Source organism: Myodes glareolus, chromosome 12, assembly GCF_982192425.1.
Source record: "Myodes glareolus chromosome 12, mMyoGla1.1, whole genome shotgun sequence".
In the NCBI taxonomy this organism is placed as follows: domain Eukaryota; kingdom Metazoa; phylum Chordata; class Mammalia; order Rodentia; family Cricetidae; genus Myodes; species Myodes glareolus.
In genome coordinates this window covers 16,042,142-16,066,909 of record NC_142037.1, presented here as the reverse complement: position 1 = coordinate 16,066,909, position 24,768 = coordinate 16,042,142, and the positions used below count along the sequence as shown (strand labels likewise).

The 24,768-nt window shown below is 39.3% G+C and overlaps 1 long non-coding RNA gene across 2 annotated transcripts; it reads right to left on the bottom strand.

The window, feature by feature from the left end:
- Positions 1-319: 319 nt before the first annotated feature.
- On the bottom strand, positions 320-24,669 carry LOC125397005 (uncharacterized). 2 transcript variants are annotated; one of them, XR_015734623.1, is made up of 4 exons: positions 24,557-24,669; positions 2,645-2,694; positions 1,374-1,461; positions 320-1,197 (listed from the first exon to the last, which is right to left on the bottom strand). It is a non-coding gene; the product is annotated as an uncharacterized LOC125397005 (long non-coding RNA). The 2 variants fall into 2 exon arrangements; XR_015734624.1 differs by lacking the exon at positions 1,374-1,461.
- Positions 24,670-24,768: the final 99 nt, after the last annotated feature.

The window sequence follows — 24,768 nt, the reverse complement described above, 5'->3', positions numbered from 1 at the left end:
AAGAGACAGTTTGGGAATCAGTGAGCATGGCTGCTTTCCAGTTCCTTATAAAGACAACTGGCCTGTCAGAGATTTTCAGTTCTAGAAGATACCAACCCTTGGGCAAAAGCAGTTGTTGGGATCATATTTAATTACTGTATAATGAAATAATGCCCTATTGTGTGACCTTTAGGTGGGCTCCACTTTTACTTTTGAGAGCTATCTTTGAATGAGAAGTTAGTTGTGTGTATATATTACATTGAAGATGTGTTAATATTTTGGTAGAATCAGTTGCTACAAATATCATTCTGATAAAAATTGCAAATATAGCTCTCTAGTTTGTCATTGATATTTTGTCTCTGATCATTTTATGTGAAATATTTTTATATTACATAAATAAATTCATTATATTTTTAAAAATATCAAGATATTGTAGAAATAATGTCTTAATTTAATAAGATTTGTGTTTATCTTGCCTTTTAAACTTAATCTTTTAGATCTTCAAATTTAATTCTTTTATTAAATTTATATGAAGTAGATTAGCTGTAAATGTTTTCCTATGGTTTCTAAATATAGGACGGAAATAGTTGTCCCCAGTTTCCAGTTTTGAGCCATGGTCCAAATGATTCTGGAATGTGTAAGAGAGGCTTAGATTTCATGACATTAGCATAAGCATTTGGTGAAATAAAGTATACATCTTAGTCATGTGGGCTGATGTTTCTGAACATTTAAGCTTATCCAAATCAAGGACATGTCAATCTGATTTTAAGCATGAATTTCTGTTTTGGAAATTTTGTTTCCTCAAAATTTCTTTGTAATTGGTGGGGATCTGATAAAGCCACCACTGTGAAAAGTCTCCTATCTAGTCTCCCCATGTCAGGACTGCAGCTGCACACTCATCTGCAGTTTGTGACCAGGCTGCAGGCTTGTAGAAAGCACTGTGCCTCCACTGCACAGAGGTAGGTGCGTAGGTCCTCCAACTGGGCATCCCTGATGTTCAGGGTGTTGTAGCTCTCCTTGGAGTTGAATGTTGACTTTAGCCTTCCATTCTCCTTTGTTCCAGGAGTCAAGTAAAACAGATGAGGCTGCCCCGGGGATTCTGTTGGAACCACTGCACACTCATGATGGTGGTAGAAAATTCGCATCTCAGAGAAGAACTAGTTTCCTCGTGGAGACTCAGATCTGAAAGACTCTGCTCCACATCAACTCCTTGCACTCCTGCTTGGAAACAGAAAAGCAAACCAGAGCCAATTAAGGGTTTTCACCCACACCTGTCAAACATCCCAGGAAACACCATAAGGATGACTACACAAGGGTTTTGAATTGACTCATTCCCCCTCCACCACTGACATCTCTGCAGAATTCCTAAAATGACTTAGGTGAGCACAACTCACAGCAAATCTGCACCCACAGAATCCCGAGCACAGCTCCCAGTTTACTCTCCATGGCCCCTGTCCAGTTGCTGGGTTGCCTTCTCTCCTCCTGTAAGGGTATCAAGAATTGTACCCAGACACGCTTGTGTTACACACAAAAGGTTCCCCCAATTCTTTGAACTTTCTCTTTCATCTGAACAATCCCACCCACCTTCACCTCATGACTCTACACTGTAAATGCTCCACAACTGTGAAGGTCAAGAGGCAGATCCCAAAACTGTGTATTTCTAAAGTAGTACTTCATATAAGGAAAGTTGGGGGAAAATTGTGAGTAAAGAGAATTCATAAACTCAGAATACTGGTTTGAAAGCTGATGTCACCAGTGAGTTAGAAGAGCCTTGCAGAATCTTAACAAGATTTTTTCAACCTTTTTTTTGTAAAGAATATATTCTGTAGACAATATATTCTGATCATGGTCTCCCAACTCCTAAGTCCACCTAGATCTTTTCTACCACCTCACTGTCCCAACAGTGTGTTTCCTCTTTCTACAAAGGAAACAGTGTGTGGCCATCTACTGATGGGCCTGGGACCACCATTCAATGTGCTTAATATGCCCAACAAGAGAGTCCTTACATCATAAATGGAGCAAGTCAGCATGCAATGCAATATATTTCTTGAAATCATCAGATAATCATGTGCATAGAAAATGTTCCCAATGACAGGTTTATTGATTTTAAGAAAAAAAGTCTTGCCTGTGTTTTCACCATGATTTATTTTTCATCTCTTGGTTTGTGCACAGCTCTTTTTCACAACTGTCCAGGAAAGACAGCTGATTCTGACCTGGTTGTGAATGCCTGGTCTCGGTCAGCAAGCTCCAATCCCTTGTACTTTCTTAGAACTTTTATTTCCTGGTTTTCTTCTCTAAGCAGTTATTTTTTTCTTTCTTGTTCAAAGGATAGTTAGATAGATAGATAGATAGATAGATAGATAGATAGATAGATAGATATCTTGAATATATCATATATGATATAAAGGGAAATGGAATAATTTCTTGTTTTATAAATTTAGGAAAATTTTAAAATAAAACTTAAAAAATTAAAGCAGTGGAGATGTTTTTTCTTAACTACCCATTTTCATGATGCCCACTGAGATTTTATTTTGCTTACATCTGTTCAGAGAATTATTTTTAAAATAGGTTTATAAACACATAAGATCCAGTGAACAAGCTCTAGATATCTGTTGGTTTTATATAGAATGATTGAGAACTGAAGACCAGGGAATTCCACACTTACTTATATCTTTGTGAGTGGATTGCCTTATATCTCTTCTGACATCTTCAAACCTGTAGGGAAATTAAGAAAAAGTAATTTCTAGTCACTCTACAGTACCCCCTAGTGGAAGGACACCACCATAAAAATGACTTGAGGCCATCTCCACAAGTCTTACTAAACCAACCCTTTTTGCTTCACCCTTCCTGGTGAAGGAAATGCAAATGGTAGGAAAACGTCACTGTTTAGATGGAGTTCTAAGAAGAATTGAAAAATGGCTCAAAATATCTTAAAATTGATCATCATCATTAGCGAATAGGAAAATACAAGTCAAAACAACTTTGAGATTTTATTTCACCTCAGTAAGTATATCTAAAAATCAGGGGATCAATTACTGAGGAAGTTGTGTGGGGATTGGAATTCTACATTTACTCTCAGGAAAATGCATATTGGTGCAACTACTCAGGAAATAGGTGTGGAGAATCTTCTAAACACTAGGATGAGTCTTCCACATGAAACAGCTAGGCTACACATTGTTCTGTGTCAAAAGAATGCTGCAATCTTCTCCAGAGATATTTGTTTATGAGTGTTATGTTTCTACTCTATTTACAGTAACTAGGAAATGGAAACAACCTACATTTCCTTCAACTGATGGATGAATATACAAATGTGGCTCCTGGACATTATGGAATATTCTTTAATTTAAAGAAAAACTTCATCATAAACTTTTTAGGTAGATTAATGGAACTAGAAATTTATTTTATTTTATTTTATTTTTCAAAGTTTATTAAATTATAAAAGTTTCCATTTCTGCCCCCCTCCCAAAACCCTCCCACTCCCCCCACTCCCTCTCCTCCTCCCTCTCCATCCTTAAGAGCAGTCAGGGTTTCCTGCCCTGTGGGTAGTTCAAGTTCCTCCTGCCTCCTTCCAGGTCCAGGAAGGTGAGTATTCAAACAGACTGGATCCCCAAAATCCAGTATATGCAGAGGAAACAAGTCCCAGTATCATTGTCAATGGCTTTTCAGAAAGACTCCGGGCCAGTCACATTCAGAGAATCCGGCCACATTCAGAGAATCCGGTTGGATCACGTGCTCATTCAGTCCCAGTCTAACTGGCCTTGGTGAACTCTCATTAGATCGGTCCCCTTGTATCAGTGGGTGATTGCACCCCTCGCAGTCCTGATTTCCTTTGTCATGTTCTTCCTCCTTCAGCTCCTCATTTGGACCTTGGAGGGCTCAGTCCATTGCTCCAATGTGGGTCTCCGTCTGTATCGCCATCCATCGTCAGATGAAGGTTCCCTCTGGTCTTGCCTTCTTTGCTCACGTTCTCTTTCCTTCTGCTTCTCGTTTGGACCTAGGGTGTTAAGCCCAGTGTCCCAATGTGGGTCTCTGTCTCTATCTCCATCCATCGCCAGATGAAAGTTCTATGGTGTTAAGCAAAATATTCATCAGTATGGTTATGGGCCAAGGCCGGTTCAGGCACACTCTCCTCTGTCCAGAGAACAATCTGGGGATCTGTCCTTGGATCTGGGATCCCATTTATAATCAAGTCTCCTGTAAACCCTAAAATGACTCCCTTAGTTGAGATATATTCTTCCCTGATCCCATATCCATCCTTCCTCCCTGCCCCCATCCCAGTCCACCAAGCTTTCCCCATTCCTCCCCTACTCCTTTCTCTCTAACCCTCTCCCCTTCCAACAACCCTCCCACCCCCCCCCCAAGCACCCGAGGTTACCTGGGACTCTTGTCTATTTCCAATCTCCAGGAGGATAGCTACATGATTTTCTTCAGGTTCACCTTCATATTTAGCTTCTCTAGGATCATGAATAATAGGCTAAAAGACCTTTAATTATGTCTAGAATCCACTTATGAGTGAACACATACCATATTCCTCTTTTTGGGTCTGGGTTACCTTACTCAGTAAAGCGTTTTCTATGTCCATCCACTTGCATGCAAAATTCAAGATGTCATTGTTTTTTATCGCTGAGTAAAACTCTAATGTATATACATTCCACACCTTCTTTAACCATTCTTATATTGAGGGGCACCTAGGTGGTTTCCAGGTTCTGGCTATTACAAATAGTGCTGCTATGAACATAGTTGAACAAATGCTTTTGTGGTATGATAGGGCATCTCTTCGGTATATTCCCAAGAGTAGAATTGGTGGGTCTTGAGGGAGGTAGACTCCCAGTTTCCTGAGAAACCGCCACACTGATTTCCACAGTGGCTGCACAAGTTAGCATTCCCACCAACAATGGATGAGAGTTCCCTTCTCTCCACATCCTCTCCAGCATAGGCTATCATTGGTGTTTTTGACTTTAGCTAATCTGATCGGTGTAAAATGATATCTCATAGTTGTTTTGATTTGCATTTCCCTGATCGCTAAGGAGGTTGAGCATGACCTTAAGTGTCTTTGGGCCATTCGAAGTTCTTCTGTTGAGAATTCTCTGTTCAGATCAGCACCCCATTTTTTAATTTGGTTAATTAGAGTATTAGTGTCTAGTTTCTTGAGTTCTTTGTATATTTTGGAGATCAGGCCTTTATCTGATGAGGGGTTGGTGAAGATCTTCTCCCAGTCAGAAGGTAGACTTTTTGCCTTACTGACAGTGTCCTTTGCTTTACAGAAGCTTCTCAGTTTCAGGAGGTCCCATTTATTCATTGATTCTCTTATTGTCTGCGCTCCTGGGGTTCTACCTAGGAAGTGGTCTCCTGTGCCTATGTCTTGAAGAATACTTCCCACATTCTCTTCTATCTGCTTCAAAGTGGTCAGATTAATGTTGAGGTCTTTAATCCATTTGGACTTGATTTTTGTACATGGTGATAGATATGGATCTACTTTCATTCTTCTACAGGTTGACATCCAGTTATGCCAGCACCATTTGTTAAACATGCTTTCCTTCTTCCATTGTATACCTTTAGCCCCCTTGTCGAAAATCAAGTATTCATAGGTTTGTGGGTTAATATCTGGGTCTTCTATTCAATTCCATAGGTCGACTTCTCTGTTGTTATGTCAGTACCAAGCTGTTTTCAATACTGTAGCTTTGTAATTGAGTTTGAAGTCAGGGATGGTTATACCTCCAGAAGTTCCTTTATTATATAAGATTGTTTTGGCTATACTGGGTTTTTAATTTTTCCATATAAAATTAATTATTATTCTCTCAAGGTCTGTGAAGATGTTTGATGGGATTTTCATGGGGATTGCATTGAATCTATAGATTGCTCTTGGAAGAATTGCCATTTTTACTATGTTAATCCTCCCAATTCAAGAGCAAGGGAGATCTTTCCATTTTCTGGTATCCTCCTCAATTTCTTTCTCCAAAGACTTAAAGTTCTTGTCAAAAAGGTCTTTCACTTCCTTGGTCAGAGTTATCCCAAGGTATTTTATGCTATTTTTGGCTATCGTGAAAGGTGAAGTTTTTCTGAATTCCCTCTCTGCTTCTTTATCCTCTGTGTATAGGAGGGCAACTGATTTTTTGGAGTTGATCTTGTAATCTGCCACATTACTAAAGGTGTTTATCAGCTGTAGGAGTTCTTTGGTAGAGTTTTTGGGGTCGCTCATATATACTATCATATCGTCTGCAAATAATGAGAGTTTAACTTCTTCATTTCCAATTTGAATCCCCTTGATCCCCTTATGTTGTCATATTGCTATTGCTAGAACTTCTAACACTGTATTGAAGAGGTATGGTGAGAGTGGACAGCCTTGTCTTGTTCCTGATTTAAATGGAATGGCTTTGAGTTTCTCACCGTTCAGTTTGATGTTAGCTGTCAACTTCCTGTAAATAGCTTTTATTATATTTAGGTATGATCCTTGTATCCCCAATCTCTCCATCACCTTTATCATAAAGGGATGTTGGATTTTTGTCAAATGCTTTTTCAGCATCTAATGAGATGATCATATGGTTTTTTTCCTTTCAGTTTATTTATATGATAGATTACATTGATGGATTTGCATATGTTGTACCAGCCCTGCATCTCTGGAATGAAGCCTACTTGACCATAATGGATAATTTTTCTAATGTGTTCTTGCCAGGATTTTGTTGAGAATTTTCGCGTCGATGTTCATGAGTGAGATTGGCTTGTAATTCTCTTTCTTGGTTGTGTCTTTATGTGGTTTTGGTATCAGGGTAACTGTAACTTCATAAAAAGAGTTTGTCAATGACTCTTCTGTTTCTATATTGTGAAATACCTTAAGGAGTATAGGTATCAGCTCTTCTTGGAAGTTCTGGTAGAATTCTGCATTGAAACCATCTGGCCCTGGGCTTTTTTTGGTCGGGAGGTTTTTGATAACAGCTTATAATTCTTTGCGACTAACAGGTCTATTTAGATTGTTCACCTGGTCTTGATGTAACTTTGGTAAATGGTATTTATCTAAAACCCAATCCATTTCTTGTACATTTTCCAACTTTGTGGCATATAAACTCTCGAAGTAAGATCTAATGATTCTCTGAATTTCCTCTGTGTCTTTGGTTATGTTCCCCTTTTCATTTCTGATATTATTAATTTGCATGTTCTCTCTCTGCCGTTTGATTAGTTTGGATAGGGGTTTGTCAATCTTGTTGATTTTCTCCAAGAACCAACTTTTTGTTTCGTTGATTTTTTGGATTGTTTTCTGTGTTTCTATTTTGCTGATTTCAGCCCTCAGTTTGATTATTTCCAATCTTCTACTCCTCCTAGGAAAGTCTGCTTCTTTTTTTTTCAGATCTTTTAGGTGTGCTGTTAAGTCTCCAATATGTGCTTTCTCTGTTTTCTTTAATTGGGCACTTAGTGCTATGAACTTTCCTCTTAGCACTGCTTTCATTGTGTCCATAGGTTTGAGTATGTTGTGTCTTTATTTCATTATATTCAAGGGAGACTTTAATTTCTTTCTTTATTTCTTCCTTGACGCTGGGATGATTTAATAGTTGACAGTTCAACATCCATGAGTTTGATGGCTTTCTGTGGGTAGCATTGTTGTTGAATACTAACTTTAATCCATGGTGATCTGACAAGACACAGTTGGTTACTAATATTTTTTTGTATCTGTGGAAGTTTGCTTTGTTACCAATTATGTGGTCAATTTTTGAGAAAGTTCCATGGGCTGCAGAGAAGAAGGTATATTCTTTCCTATTTGGGTGGAATGTTCTGTAGATATCTGTTAAGTCCATTTGATTCAATACCTCCAATAATTCTCTTATTTCTCTGTTGGGTTTTTGTCTGATTGATCTGTCCATTGGTGAGGGAGGTGTGTTGAAGTCTCATACTCTTAGTGTGTGTGGTTTGACGATTGCCTTGAGTTCTAGAAGTGTTTCTTTTACATAAGTGGGTGCTTTTATATTAGGGGCATAGATATTCAGGATTGAGACTTCTTCCTGATGAATTGTTCCTGTTATGAGTATGAAATGTCCATCTTTATCTCTTCTGATAGATTTTAGTTTGAAGTCAACTTTGTTAGATATTAGAATGGCCACACCTGCTTGTTTCTTAGGTCCGATTGCTTGGATAACCTTTTCCCAGCCCTTTACTCTGAGTAGATGTCTGTCTTTGTGATTGAGGTGTGTTTCTTGTAAACAGCAGAATGTTGGATCCTGTTTTCCTATCCAATCTCTAAGTCGGTGCCTTTTTATAGGTGAATTGAGTCCATTGATATTAAGTGATATTAATGACCAGTGGTTGTTGACTCCAGTCATTTTTTTGGGTAGTAGATTGTATGTGTTTTCATTCTTTGAGTTGTACTTGTGAATGGTCGCTAGGTGTCTGAGTTATTGTAGGCATTGTTGGGAATGTTGGATTCCTTGGGTTGTGATTTGCCTTCTAATGCTTTCTGTAAGGCTGGATTTGTAGCTACATATTGCTTAAATTTGTTTTTATCTTGGAATATTTTGTTTTCTCCATTGATAGTGAATGATAGCTTGGCTGGGTATAGTAGTCTGGGCTTGCATCCATGGTCTCTTAGTTTCTGAAGTACCACTATCCACGACCTTCTTGCTTTCATGGTTTCCATAGTGAAGTCTGGTGTAAGTCTGATAGGTTTACCTTTATAAGTTACTTGATCTTTATCCTTTGCAGCTCTTAATATACTTTCTTTAATCTGACTGTTTTGTGTTTTGATTATTATATGGTGAGGTGATGTTTTTTTGTTTTGACCCAGTCTATTCGGTGTTCTGTATGCTTCTTGAACCTTCATAGGGATATTATTCTTTAGGTTGGGGAAGTTTTCTTCTATAATTTTTTTTAAAGTAATTTTATTAAATTATAAAAGTTTCCATTTCTGCCCCTCCTCCCAACATCCTCCCACTCCCCCCAATCCCTCTCCTCCTCCCTCTTCATCCCTAAGGGCAGTCAGGGTTTCCTGCCCTGTGGGAAGTTCAAGTTCCTCCCCCCTCTCTCCAGGTTCAGGAAGGTGAGTATCCAAACAGACTGGATTCCAAAAATCCAGTATATGCAGAGGAAATAAGTCCCAGTGTCATTGTCAATGGCTTTTCAGAAAGACTGCTGTCCAGCCTCATTCAGAGAATCCGGCCACATTCAGAGAATCTGGTTGGACCACATCCTCGTTCAGTCCTAGTCCAAATGGCCTTTGTAAGCTCTCATTAGATCCGTCCCCTTGTATCAGCGGGTGATACCATCCCTCGCAGTCCTTATTTCATTTTCATTTTCTTCGTCCTTCTGCTCCTCATTTGGAAGTTGGGGGGCTCAGTCTGGTGCTCCAATGTGGGTCTCCGTCTGTATAGCCATTCATCGCCAGATGAAGGATCTATGATGATAAGCAAAATATTCATCAGTATGGTTATGGGCCAAGGCCGGTTCAGTCACACTCTCCTCTGTCCAGAGAACAATCTGGGGATCTGTCCTTGGATCTGGGATCCCATATATATTCAAGTCTCCTGTAAACCCTAATATGACTCCCTTAGTTGAAATATATTCTTCCCTGATCCCATATTCATCCTTCCTCCCTCCCCCCCATCCCTGTCCACCGATCTTTCCTCATTCCTCCCCTACTCCCTTCTCTCTAACCCTCTCCCCTTCCAACAACCCTCCCACCCCCCCCCCCCATGCACCCGGGGTTACCTGGGACTCTTGTCTATTTCCTACCTCCTGGCAGATACCTAAATAATCTTCATCAGGTTGATCTTCTTATTTAGCTTCTCTAGGATCTCAAATAATAGGCTCAAAGATCTTTAACTGTGGTTAGAATCCACTTATGAGTGAATACATACCATGTTCCTCATTTTGGGTCTGGCTTACCTCACTCAGTAAAGCGTTTTCTAGTTCCATCCATTTGCATGCAAAATTCAAGATGTCATTGTTTTTTTGCTGAGTAAAACTCTAATGTGTATTTGTTCCACACCTTTTTTAACCATTCTTCTATTGAGGGGCACTTTAGCGATCAGGGAAATGCAAATCAAAACAACTTTGAGATATCATCTTACACCTGTCAGAATAGCCAAACTCAAAAACACCACTGATAGCCTATGCTGGAGAGGATGTGGAATGAGGGGAACACTCTTCCATTGTTGGTGGGAATGCAAACTTGTGCAGCCACTGTGGAAATCAGTGTGGCGGTTTCTCAGGAAACTGTGAGTCAACCTCCATCAGGACCCAGCAATTCCACTCTTAGGAATATACCCTAGAAATTCCCTAACATACTACAAAAGCATTTGTTCAACTATGTTCATAGCAGCACTATTTGTAATAGCCAGAACCTGGAAGCAGCCTATAATTTTGTTGAATATATTTTCTGGACCCTTGATCTGCAATTCTTCTCCTTCTTCAATTCCTATTATTCTTAGATTTGGTTTTTTTTATTGTGTCCCACATTTCCTGAATGTTTTGTGATGAGAATTTGTTGGATTTGCTGTTTTCTTTGGTCTGAGCATTTAATTTATCTATGGTATCCTCAGAGTCTGAGATTCTTTCTTCTATCTCTTGTATTCTGTTGGTTATGCTTGTTTCTGAAGTCTCTGTTCATTTACCTAGATTTTCCATAGCCAGCTGGCCCTCGGTTTGTGATTTCTTCATTGCCTCCATTTCAGTTTTCAAATCTTGAACTGTTTCCATTACCTGTTTGATTGTTTTTTCTTGGTTTCCCAGAATTTCAGTTACAGATTTACTCATTTCTTCAAACTTTTTGGTATATTTCTCTTCCATTTCTTTACTCATTTCCTCAATCTTTTTGTTATACTTATCTTCCATTTATTTACAGCAGATTTTCACCTCCTGTTTAAGTTCCTCTATTATTTTCATAAAGATCCGCTTAGAGTCGATTTCTTCTATTTCTTCTGGGGTAGGGTGTTCTATTCTTCTAGTTTCATGCTCCCTGGATTCTGGAGATGTCATGTTTCCTTTCAGGTTGTTGGAGGAATTCTTGCATTGGCGCCTGCCCATCTCCTCCTCTCTGGATGAAACTTCTCAGCACTTTCTGGATAGAACTCCTCAACACTCTCTGGGTAGGACTCCTCAGCACTCTCTGGATAGAGCTCCTCATCACTCTCTGGGTAGAACTCCTCAGCAGTGCAACAGGGCTAGCTGATCTTCCCAGGACCCAGGAGACAAAAGAGCAACAGCAGTGGGGCCAGGGAGGGGTCCCGTGGAACACTGAAGACCCTGCCACAGAAGCTGAGGGGGGAGGGGCTGTGCTCTCTTCCCGGAGAGGCAGGCCGCCCAGGGGAGCACCCACTCACCTCTCTGGGTAGAACTCCTCAGCAGTGCAACAGGGCTAGCTGGTCTTCCCAGGACCCAGGAGACAAAAGGGCCAACATCATGTGTTTAAATCACAGTACTTAAAGGATTCCAGGCTGATCTGACTTGAAGCCCTCCTCCCTGATGACTAAGTTTCATGGTACCAGAGGGTGACATGCAAGTTTTCAAGAAAGAGAAGCAGCGAATTATCCTCCCCAGAGTTATGTCAATAAACTACAATGACCAATATGGTATGAAGACATAAAGATGCAATGGTGGTACACACATCTTTGTGGAAACAAACAGCTCTCTAATTGGCCATAAGAAACAACTCAGCAAGTGGAAAATTATGCCTGGTACTAAAAACATCCAGCTGCCCAGAGCTAATAAACTTAGGTATCTTGGAGGAGAACCTCCAAACACCACCCTACTAAACTAGCATAATCCCTAATTACATTCTAAATATCTGTCACTGTATGCAAATCTTAGCTATAACCAATAAATATACAGAATGATCATGTGGTGCTCTACCTCAACTGATCTATGTGGTTACTTACATGAGAATTACATAAGAGTAAACCAGCTACCTTCAGGTAGGCTTCCCCCAAACCAAAACCCATCCACCTGACTCTCCAAGCTACTAGCCCTACCCTGCCCCCAAACTTGTCTATCCTCCTGCAACCTTGGCAGAACTCTGAAACACAGCTTGCTAAGATACTGATGGAACTTAAGAGCTTGCTATAGTACTGAGGGAATCAAGAACTTACTATAATACTGAGGGGACCAAGAGCTTGCCAAAACACCAAGGGGACCAAAAGAGAGGACCAAGGGAAGGAACCAGGAGAGAAGACCAAGAGATTAGTCTTGAGAGACCTTAGAGGCTTCCTGAGATGCAGACATTGGCAGTACAGAGCAAACCAAGATAAATTCCCAAACTCTCAAACAGCCAATGCAAGGATTGGACCAAGGCACAAAGACACTGACTGCCACCTCATTTGAAGGAAGAGATGGGTAGGTGCTAATGCAAGAATTTAACCAAAACCTAAAAAGTAACATGGTTACACCAGATTCCAGTGATCATACAGCAGGAAGACTTGATCATTCTAACCCACAAGAAGCAGAAGAAAATGACTTTAATGTAACTTTTTGAAAATGATGGAGACCTTTAAAGAGGAAATGAAAATCTCCTTTAAAGAAGTGGAGGAAAAGACAAACAAAATTGGAAAAAAAAATAAACCTTTCAATGAAACCCAAGAAAAACAACAACACTAATCAAACAACAAAAGTAAACAGTTCAAGACTTAAATACTGAAAGAGAGGTGATAAAGTAAACACAAACCGAGGGAACTCTGGATGAGAAAAATCTGACCTAATGAACAAGAACTACAGAGATAAGTTTAACCAATAGAATACAAGAAATAAAAGAAAGAATCTCAGATTTTGAAGATACTGTAGAGGAAATAGACTCATTGGTCAAAGAAAACATTAAATCTGTTAAATTCTTAACACAAAACATCCAGAAAATTTGGGACACCATGAAAACCTAAGAATAGTGGGGGTAGAATAAAGAAAAGAACTCCAACTCAAAGACAGAAAATATAGTCAACAAAACCATAGACGAAAACTTTCTCAACCTAAAGAATGATATCACTATGAAGTACAAGAAGCTTACAGAACACCAAATAGACTGGATCAAAAAATATTCCCTTGCCCTATAATAATCAAAATTAAAAACATATACAATAAGGAAAGAATATTAAGAACTACCAATGAAACCGGGCAAGTAACACATAAAGGTAGACCTATCAGTATTTCACCTGACTTCTCAATGGAAACCATGAAGACCAAAAGGTCCTGGGCAGATATGATGCAGACACTAAGAGACTATGACTACAAGCCTAGACCACTATATCCAGCAAAGCTTTCAGTCACCATCGATGGAAAAAACAAGATATTCCCTGATAAAAACAGATTTAAGCAATATTTACCAACAATTCCAGCCATACAGAACATACTAGAAGGAAAACCCCAACCCAAGGAAGCTAACTGCACCCACAAAAATTCAGGAAAACAGATAACTTCCCACCAGCATAACCCAAATAATGGAAACATACAAACACTAATATTGAAAAATAACAAAAATTAACAACCACTTGTCATTAATATCTCTTATTATTGATGGACTCAATTCACCTATAAAAAATCACAGGATAAGAGAATGGATATGAAAACAGGATCGAGGCTTCTGCTGTATATACCTCAACCTCAAAAACAGACACTACCTCAGAGGTAAAGGGTGGGTAAAAGTTTGCCAATCAAATGGACCTAAGATGCAAGTGGGTGTAGCTATCCTAATATCTAACAAAATAAAATTAATCAGAAGAGATGGAGGAGGACATTTTATACTCACAACAGGAACAATCCATCAAGATGTAGTCTCAATCCTGAACATCTATGCCCCTAATAAAAGAGCACCCACATATGTAAAAGAAATATCACTGGAACTTAAATTACACATCAAACCCCATACACTAATAGTAGGAGACTTCAATATTCCATTCTCACCAATGAACAAGTCAACCAGACATAAATTTAACAGAGAAATAAAAGAACTAACAGAGGTCATGAATCAAATGTACTTAACATACAGTTATAGAACATTCCATCCAAACACAAAAGAATAAACATTATTCTTAGCACCTCATGGAACCTTCTCTAAAATTGATCACATACTTGGTAATAAAGAAAACATCTACAGATACAAAGAAATGGGAGTAATCCCCTGTGTATTATCAGATCACCAGGGATTAAAGTTAGAGTCTAAACAATACTACTCTCAGAAATCTACAAACTCATGGAAATTGAACAGTGAACTACTAAAGTACCCCTGGATCAAAAAAGAAATAAAGGGTTTAAAGACATCCTAGAATTCAATAAAAATGAAGGCACAATGTACAAATTCAAGCCTATGGGACACTATGAAAGTAGTGCTAAAAGGAAAGTTTGTAGCACTAACAGCCTAAATAAAGAAAATGGAGGAAGTTCATATTAGTGATTTAACAGCACACATGAAAGCTCTAGAACAAACAGAAACAAACTCACCCAGAAGGAGTAGAAGACAGAACATAATCCAATTGACAGCTGAAATCAACAAAATAGAAAAAAAACAATACAAAGAATCAATGGAACAAAATGCCTTACTCTCTTCGTGGACTGGAGGGAGTGGGGAGGGAGAATATGTGGAGGGAATGGGAAGTGGGGAGAGAGTTTGAACTTGGATTATATGTTTAATGAAAAGAACAATAAAAATAAAAAAGTAAAATAAAATACCTTTTTGCTCCTATTTTGAAAAAAGGAATAAGCCTGTCAATTTCTCACACAAATCGGAAGGTGCTCTCGGTAGGTCCTACTCCACGCAGAGGACTATGATCAGTTGATAGCTGCTGAACAAGAGCAAATCGTTCTTCTTTGAAGGTGTAGATGTTTGTAGGTTCCCCATGCTTCAGTGGATGGCCCACACATACACATACTAATGACACTTATTGAACATGGTATCTTAGTTTCCTTTCTGTTGCTTCAGCTAATATCTTGACAAAATGCAATTTGGAGAGGAAAATGTTCACTTTTTGCTTATGATACCAGATCACAGCCTATTACTGAGGGAATCAATGCAGAAACTTGAAACCAGGATTGCTTGCTATTCTATACATGATTGCCACTAGTAAAAGAAGGCCCTTTACAGCTAAGATGATGGAACAAGGACAAAGGAGAATGTGACTTACTATCTGGCTTGTAGGTCAACTATTGCTCATCTAGATTTCTTATACACTTCACGACCTCCTGCCTGCGATATTCTGGTCCATAGTAGGGTGAACCTCCCTATACCTATTAATAGTCGAGACAGTCCCAATAGAAAAATCTATGTGCATTTTTCTTTTCCATGTTTTATAAACCACCAACTCGTAAAAATATAAAAAGTATGTGACCCTATGGTGCAAAGTCCAACTGACATATCTGCAGTCTAATCCCTACACTCAAGAGAATCCCAGAAGTGACAGAAAGATTGTAAGAGACAGAGCATTAGAATTCCTCTTGTTAGATAGGTTTCTCTAGAAATGACAAGGGAATTGCTCTCATAAATCTCAAAAATATGGTTGCCTAAGTAAAGCTAACATCATGATAATACCAGTTGGCATATTAGCATAGATAAGTGAAAGTACACATGGTTCAACTTGTAGATGAAGAACCTCAGGTGGTCAAACATGTAGACAGAGGTAGAATTAGTTTCTTTCAGGAACAAACCCCCACATAGGTTTTGCAATTCCACACCCACAGGACTTAACACATGAAGATGTAGCCTAAGTACCACTTGTCAAATGATGAATGAAGAAAACACTGTACCTGTAACAACATCATAATATTCAACCACAAGGAAAAATGAACTTGAGCTATCCATAGGAAAAGAAATGCTATTGAAAGGCATGTAGATATATGTAATACATATGTGTGCTATGTAAAAGTTTTCAAAAAAGAGGGAAGAAGGAAATAAAATAAAAACAGAGATCATCTGAAAATGAAGCTATGCAAAGGAGTAAGAGAAGGGTAAGTGAGAACAGGAACAAAGACAGGAAAACAGAGACTTAAGGAGAGAGGAATAGGAGTTCATCACTACAAAGAAATGGAAGAAAAGGTAAATAAAAATTGGAAGGAATCAACAAATCCTTTAAAATGAACCAAGAAAAAGCAATCAAACAGATGAAAGCAATAATTCAATACTTGAAAACTGAAACAGATAAATAAAGGAAACACAAAACAAGGGAATTATAGAAGTGGAAATTATGGGAAAACTATCAGGAACCACAAATGTCAGTATAAGCAGCAGAATACAAAAGATGGAAGGCAGAATCTCAACATTTGAAGATATGATAGAGGAAATAGACTCATCAGTAAAAGAAAACATTAAATCTAACAAAAGCTTACCACAAAATACCCATATCATATGGAAAACCATGAAAAGGGCAAACATGAAAAATAGGGGTAGAAGAAGAAGAAGCCCAACTCAAAAGCAAAGAAAATATATTCAACAAAATCAAAGAAGAAAACTTCCCCAATCTAAAGAAAGGTATGCATATAAAGATACGAGAAGCTGGATCCTGAGGGAGGTTGACTCCCAGTTTCCTGAGAACCTGCCACACTGATTTCCACAGTGGCTGCTCAAGTTTGCGTTCCCACCAACAATGTATGAGTGTTCCCCTCACTCCACATCCTCTCCAGCATAGGCTATCATTAGTGTTTTTGATTTTAGCTATTCTGACAGGTGTAAGATGGTATCTAAAAGTTGTTTTGATTTGCATTTCCCTGATCACTAAGGAGGTTGAGCATGACCTTAAGTGTCTTTTGGCCACCTGTTATACCACAAAAGCATTTGTTCAACTATGTTCATAGCAGCACTATTTGTAATAACCAGAACCTGGAAACAACCTAGTTGCCCCTCAATAGAAGAATGGTTAAAGAAGATGTTGAACATATATTCATTAGAGTTTTATTCAGCGGTAAAAAACAATGACATCTTGAATTTTGCATGCAAATGGATGGAAATAGAAGACACTTTATTGAGTAAGGTAACACAGACACAAAAAGAGGAATATGGTATGTACTCACTCATAAGTGGATTCTAGCCATAATTAAAGGTCTTTGAACCTATTATTCGTGATCCTAGAGACGCTAAATAAGAAGGTGAACCTGAAGAAAATTATGTAGTTATCTTCCTGGATATTGGAAGTAGACAGGAGTGCCAGGAAACCTTGGGTGCACGGGGGTGGGGGGGTGAATGGAAGGGGAAAGGGTTAGAGGAAGGGAGTAGGGGAGGATTGGGGAAAGCTTGGGGGATTGGGATGGGGGAGGGTGGAAGGATGGATATGGGAGCAGGGAAGTATATATCTCAACCAATGGGAAACATTTTAGGGTATGCAAGATACTTGATTCTAGAGGGGTTCCCAGGTCCAAGGAGAGATCCCCAGATTGTTCCCTCTACAGCAGAGGAGAGGGTACCTGAACTGGCCTTGGTTCATAACCATACTGATGAATATTTTGCATATAACCTTAGAACCTTCATCTGGTGATGGATGGAGATAGAGACAGAGACCCACACTGGAACACTGGACTTAAATCCTAGGTCCAAATGAGAAGCAGAAGGAGTGAGAACATGAGCAAGGAAGGGAGGATCAGAGGGAACCTTCACCCGATGATGGATGGAGATTGAGACAGAGACCCACATTGGAGCACTAGACTGAGTCCCCAAGGTCCAAATGATGAGCAAAGGAGGGAGAACATGAACAAGGAAGGCAGGACCGTGAGGAGTTCATACACCCATTGATAAAAGGGGACTGATCTAATGAGAGTTCACCAAGGCCAGCTGGACTGGGACTGAACGAGCACAAGATCAAACCGGATTCTCTGAATGTGGCTGGATTCTCTGAACGTGGCTGGCACGGTGATCATCTGAGAAGCCATTGACAGTGGCACTGGGACTTGTTTCCTCTGCACGTACTGGCTTTTTGGGATCCTAGTCTGTTTGGATGCTCACCTTCCTAGACCTGGAGGGAGGGGGGAGGAACTTGAACTTCCCACAGGGCAGGAAACCCTGACTACTCTTAGGGCTGGAGAGGGAGGAGGACAGGGAGTGGGGGGAGTAGGAGGGTATTGGGAGGAGTGGCAGAAGTGGAAACTTTTATAAATTAATAAAAAAAAGAAAGAAAAAAAAAGATACGAGAAGCTTACAGAATACCAAATATACTGGATCAAGAAAAAATAAAAACATATTGTCACACAATAATCAATACACTGAACATACAGAATAAAAAAAAGAATATTAATAGCGGCAAAAAATCACAAAACATATAAAAGCATACCTATCATACACCTGACTTATCAATAAAAACAATGAAAGCCAGAAGGTCCTGGTCAAGTGTTATTAAGAGGCCATGGATTCTAGCCCATACTACTATACCCAGCAAAATTTTCAGTCACCATAGAAGGACAAAACAAGATATTCCATGACAGAACCAGAATTAATCAATATATAGTCACAAACGCAGCCCTACACACGGAAGGAAAATTCCAACCCAAGGAATTTGCTAAATCCACGAAAACGCAGACAATAGATGATCTCACAGCACCAAATTCTAAGGAAGGAAAAAACACACGTGATAACATCACCACCAATTAAAACTAAAATAACAGGAACAAGCAATCACTAGTCATGAATATCCCTTAATGCAAACAGATTCAACTCACTTATAAAAAGACACAGACTAACAGATTGGAAAAGAAACCAGAATCCATCCTTCTGCTGCATACAAGAAACAAACTTCAATCTCAAACACAGACATTGCATCAGAGTAAAGGGTTGGGAAAAAATTTCCAAACAAATGAACCTACAAAACAAACTGATGAAGCTATCCTAATATCTAACAAAATAGACTTCAAACTAAAATCAATCAAAAGTGAGAAAGAAGGACATTTCATATTAGTCACAGGAAAAAAATCCATCAAGAGGAAATCTCAATACTGAACATCTATGCCCCAAATACAAGAGCACCCTCATATGTAAAAGAAACATTTCTAAAGCTTAAAACACATGTTAAATCCCACACACTAAAGTGGAAGACTTCAACACCCCACTCTAACTACTGGACAAGTCTGTCAGACAGAAAATTAACAGATAAATAAGAGAACTAGCAGATGTTATGACTCAAATGAACTTAACAGACATCAATAGAACATTCCATCCAAACATAAAAGAATATACCATCTTCTCAGCATAACATGAAACTTTCTCAAAAATTGACCACATAGTAGATAAAAAGCAAACCTCAAAGGATAAAAAAAATTGAAATAACCCATGAATCTTTTCAGATCACCATGGCTTAAAATTAGAATTCAACAGCAACACTAATTTCAGAAAGCCCACAAATACATGTAAATTAAACAATGCTCACCTGAATCATCAATGGTCAAGGAATAAATAAAGGAAGCAATTAAAGATTTCCTAAAATTTAATGAAAATAACCACACAGCAAATCCAAATTTATGGGACCCAATAAAAGCCGTGTTAAGAGGAAAGTTCATAACACTAAATGCCTACATAAAGAAACTGGAAAAAATCCTACACTGATGAGTTAACAGAACACCTGAAAACTCTAGGACAAAAAGAAACAAAGTCACTCAGGAGGACTAGATGTCAGGAAATAATCAAATTGAAAGATGAAATCAACAAAATGGAAAAAAGAACAATACAAAGAAATAAGAAAAAGAGTTGGTTGTTTGAGAAAATCAACACAATATTCAGACCTTTATGCAAACTAACCAAAAGGCAGAGAGAGAATATCCAAATTAATAAAATCAGAAATGAAAAGGGGGACATAACAACAGACATGGAGGAAATACAGAGAATCATCAGGTCATATTTTGAAAACCTGTACTCTACAAAATTGAAAAACTTATCACAACAACAGAAAGGAAGATAGAGCATCCAGCTATCTGTACATTCTGTTTCTGCCATAGCTTGATTTCCTGCTGTTACCTCAGTTTGTTTTCTTCTCACTAACCCTGACACTGTCCACATCAGGGTTACCTGAAAGCCTGTCTTTGCATATCATTCCATTTTCTCTTTATCATTTGTGACATATTGAGACTTATATTATCACATTGATTCTGTCCTCCCATCAGCTTCTCTGTTAATTATAAGATGGATATTTATGAATCAGGAGACAGTATATAGTAAGAATTTAAAGACCTAAATCCATAACTTATGGTCAAAAGCTTACCTGAAGTTAAAACTCTACCTATACATAAAAGGGATGTTAGATCAAGCAGATGTTCTGTGGTGAATCTCTGATGTCTTATGACAGGGCACATAAGGGCCACAGCCACCAAGCTGAATGTGTATTGGTTGCAAGTGTGTGGGGAGCACTGTGGATCATAGCACTGTAAATCATAGCACTGAAATAAGTGCCTGAGTCTGTGGTCTGAGAGCAGGAAATTTACAAAGAGTTGTGGCATTCCTGAGTAATTGTTGTGGACCTCAGTCTTTCACTCTGGTTTGGTCCAGAAAAATTGTAAAACAGGGTGATAAGGTGTCCCCCAGGACGATGGTAAAACCACTGCATTCAGTTTGCAGAGATGGAAAAGTTGTTCTGCAACTCTCTCTGCACTCTCTCCCTCCTGCGGCACCAAGGACACAGGACTCTGCTTCACAGAAAGAGACACAGATGGAGGACACTGAGTATTGATGGATCCCTAAATTCGTTCCCTTGTCTTTTAAGAAGGTGAGAGCTCTGCAGGATCCCTACACTCTTTTTCCACCCCTCCTTGTGGAAGAAAATCCTCTCTGTTCCTTGAATGTGGAGAGCCACATTCACAGCAAATCTGGGTGTACAGTAGCCCCAGCAGAGAGCACAGCATCCTCTTCTTGGTGTTTGTCTGAATACGAGAGACAGAAGCAAGTAACCAACCCTTAACCTTTGATGTCAGAATGACTGTTGAAGTGTCTCTCCTTCTGCAACCAGACAGCTCCACCCAGGAACCCTGCCTGGAATACTACTGAGATCCCTTCCAGCCTTCTGAGTCTGAAATTGCTCCCAAACCATACCTGGCTGAGAGTCTGGGTGGAGCACAGTGTGGGAGCATTTTCAGATGACCCTGAAGTTGAATGGATTTAGGGATCCTGGATGCATGAATGAACCAGCCCTGCCCAAGGAGAACAATCCTCAGCTGCACACAGAGCCTGGCATACTCAGAGAAACAATAGTTAAAGTTATAACTCAGAAAAAGGTACATGATCTGACTAAAGTTCCTTTACTGTGGCCTGAGAGATAATTCAGCAGATCAGGGTCCTTGTCCTTCCAGGAACCCTTAATTTCCTTCCCAGTAGCCACATCAGTTGGTTCACAACTCCCTGTAACTTCAGCTCCAGGGTACCTGTTATTTTCTTCTATTTTCCTAAGAACCTGTACAAAATACCACATATTTTCACAATCCCCTCTCATGCTCATAAAAAACACTAACAAGAATTTACCCATGAAATAGTTTGAGTAAAATTACTGCAGTAGAAAAAGAAAATGAACAGGAGCATAAGATAGGGTAAGTATAAACGCAATGATATTAATAATGATAGGGTAAGTATAAATGCAGTGGTTCTAATAATGATAGGGTAAGTATAAATGCAATGGTTTTAATGTTTTAGGATGCATTTTAAAATAGGGATACTCCTGCTCCATTCAAGGTTTGTTCAAAATGTTAATTTAAAAATAAGGATGCATAAGAAGGAAGTGGACTGAGGAAAGATAATGCAGGAGTGCTGCATCCTGAATGACAGGACAGCAGAGTTGCTGTGCTTTTGGATATGGTGAATGCAGGGGACAAAGAACTGTGCATTAATAACAATAGAGAATTACATTTTAAGAATTTCACCGTAAAATTGACAACTTTAAAAATGAGATTAGTAATGAAAATAAAACATGCAATCTCCTTAAAAGCAACTTACCATAAACCTTACACCATCTCAGTTTATCTCAACAGTATTAGAGCAAGTAATATCTCCCACTCTCATAGGATACATTGGGTGATTTTGACTGAGGTAGAAAATGCTGTCCCAGAAAAGAGCTGTTTCTCTCTGAACAGGAACCCTGTTTTGGGTTGGGGTCCACACACACTGATGCTGCAGGAGTTTGCAGATCCCAGTTGGTGCTCCAGCTTGATGACTGCATCTGTGCATCTGCAGCAGCTGCTCTGTAGCTGAGGGACGGCTACACATCTGTTGTCCCTCATAATTCTACTGAAGGAGAAAACATCTTTTCTTTGTAAAACAAGAAACAAGGAAATGGAGCATGAGATCTATCTCATAAGAATGAAACATTTCCCAAGAATTCACTTTTTCTGTTTTGTTGCCTTCATGGAACATGCCAACTCCCTCTAGGTGTCTGAACCTGGGACCCTGGTCTCTTACTCTGAAGTCTCAAGTGGTTTGTATCTAGTTCTCTACCTGTGACTCAGAGCAGAGAAACTCCTATATCCCTCAGTCCCATTGTCAGGCGTTCTAGAAGTTGTGTGTTTTCACCCTTCCCACAGTCAGTCTGAAGACACTTTGTGGCTGAGACAGACTGGCTTCCTAATGTGAGGTCCACGAGGTGATGGAGACCCAGGTGAGGGTGATGCACATGCAGGAAAGGACCCTGAGGGACAATCTTCACTTTGAAGAACTCAGATCAAATTCAACATAATCAAACTAATGAGAGACATAGTTACCAGTGCAATCCTTTTTCCTTTTCTTATAAAATAGAGCATAATTCAGAACTGTCACCTGCCACTTCTAGGTTTTTCTCACAGAAAGAAACTATGCATGCATGGACACCAGGGTTCCTCAGTTATGAGCATTGCCTTCCAATTCCACTATGACAATTCTATTCTCCTCTCATCATCCCCCTCCCTCTCTTTCTCTCTTTCTCTTTCTCTGAGGTATGTGTGTGTGGTGGGAGAAAAGTGAAGTGTTAATTCACCATACAGGTTATAGTCCATCATCAAGGGAAGCCATCACAAGATTCCAAGGCAGGGGCTTAAAACCACAGAGGAACACTGCTCACTGATCAGCTCAGCTAGCTTTCCTCTGTGGCCCAGGCTCACATGCCTAGGGATGGTGCTATCTATTCTCAGAGGGCCAATCACTCTTAAATCTATTAACAATCAAGAAAATGCCAATGAAACATGCCTGTAAGTCAGTCTTATGGAGTCAATTTTTAAACAATATGTCAAGCAGACAACAAAGATTAGCCACAACAGCAAGCCCTATAGTAGAAAACATAAACCTCTGCTTACTGCTTAGAAAACTGAGCTTCCATAGAATTCTATGCCCAATGTGAAATTTCAATTGTTGGAACAATCATTTTAAAGGACTTATGTCAGGAAATAGTACTGTACTTAAAACAATGAGTGACAATAAGCCCAAGACACAAAGGACAAGTTAATAAATTTGATTTCTTAAATCCCCTTATGTATCCTATAGGGTGGACATGGGGGTGACTATTGGCTGCCAGCAAATTTGACCATTCCTCCAGTGTTTTGGTGGGAGACTTCCCATCAGAAGCCCTACTCAATACAGAGACTAGGTCACAAATACAAACCTGAATCATCAACTGTATGCCAGTGCTTATGTTCTTAAGAAATAGAAGAGTCTAATCTGCTTGATAATTTGGGAAAGTCTATATCACTTTTTTAGAGTCATAGATGTGGCAAGTTTCTGAAGCAGCACCAAGCACATTGTGTAATGCCATTATTCTTGCTGACACACTGCAGAGCTCAGACATCACGTTCATCATGATAGTGTCAGTGGTGAGCTCCGGAGTAGGATTTGACTCTAGGGTATGATTTGCTTCCTGATGTTGTTGCCTCAAATCCAGCTTCTCTGACCATCAGAGAAACTTCAAATCCTAATAAACATGACTACATCTGGGATTAACAAAAAAACACCAAATAGAGGGCACACCTGTGGGCCATTTCTGTTTAATTTGAAGTAGGAAGAATTGCTTTAGTTTTGATCTTTGAGATACTAAATCACACCTTTAATTCATATGTTTAATCCAGATTCAATCTGGAGCACACCTTCTCTTGGAAGCCTATATAAGGACAGGAAAGGAAGAAACTTTTACTCTTTTTCTGCTTGCTCTAATCTTGTTTGTACCGCCATTCCTTCCCTGGAAGAGTCTATTTCCTTTAGCTTCCAGGATATACTGCAGACAGCTGAGCCATCCAGTTTTCTGATCAGGAAAAACTCCTGGATTCCTGGACTTTCCTTTCATAGTCAGTCATTATTGGATTAGCTAGAGCACAGTCTGTATGTCATTCTAACAAAACCCCTTTTTTAGAGATTTAGTTTCTAACTTGCTACTTTAAAGAGCATTGACTAATACAGCCAGCATGTAGAGAGAACAGTATAGACCAGTTTGGGTCTTATAACAGTCTAAGCTCACTTGCAAATTACCAATGGCCACATTTGCATAACCTTAACCTTCCCAAGGTGCTTGTTCACTTCAAAAGAATCAACCCTCATCTGCCATATCATCCTGACCTAATTGCTTGGCATGCTTTATTTCTCATATTATTGAGTATGGAGGTTCAGGAGGGAAACAGCCATTCTAAAGCAGTGCTTATAATGTGAGCATTCAATTCCTCATGAGTGAAGGAGCATAAAGTTTCTAGTTAAACCAAGAGAACTCTCTACCTTTGAAAGGAGGTGGTGATGAATGGCTTCCTCTGTGTCACAGGAGAGAATCCTGTAAAAGCAACCTCAGCTTCTGGTCAGTATGGGGAGAACTTATTAGCAAGGATGAAAAGACTGTGTCCTGAAAGACTGTGTCCTGTGACATCAGCAGTCCCTTCTCCAAAAATTCTATTGTATCCTAGAGAGCTCTGAGCACCCTCTGTGATGTCACT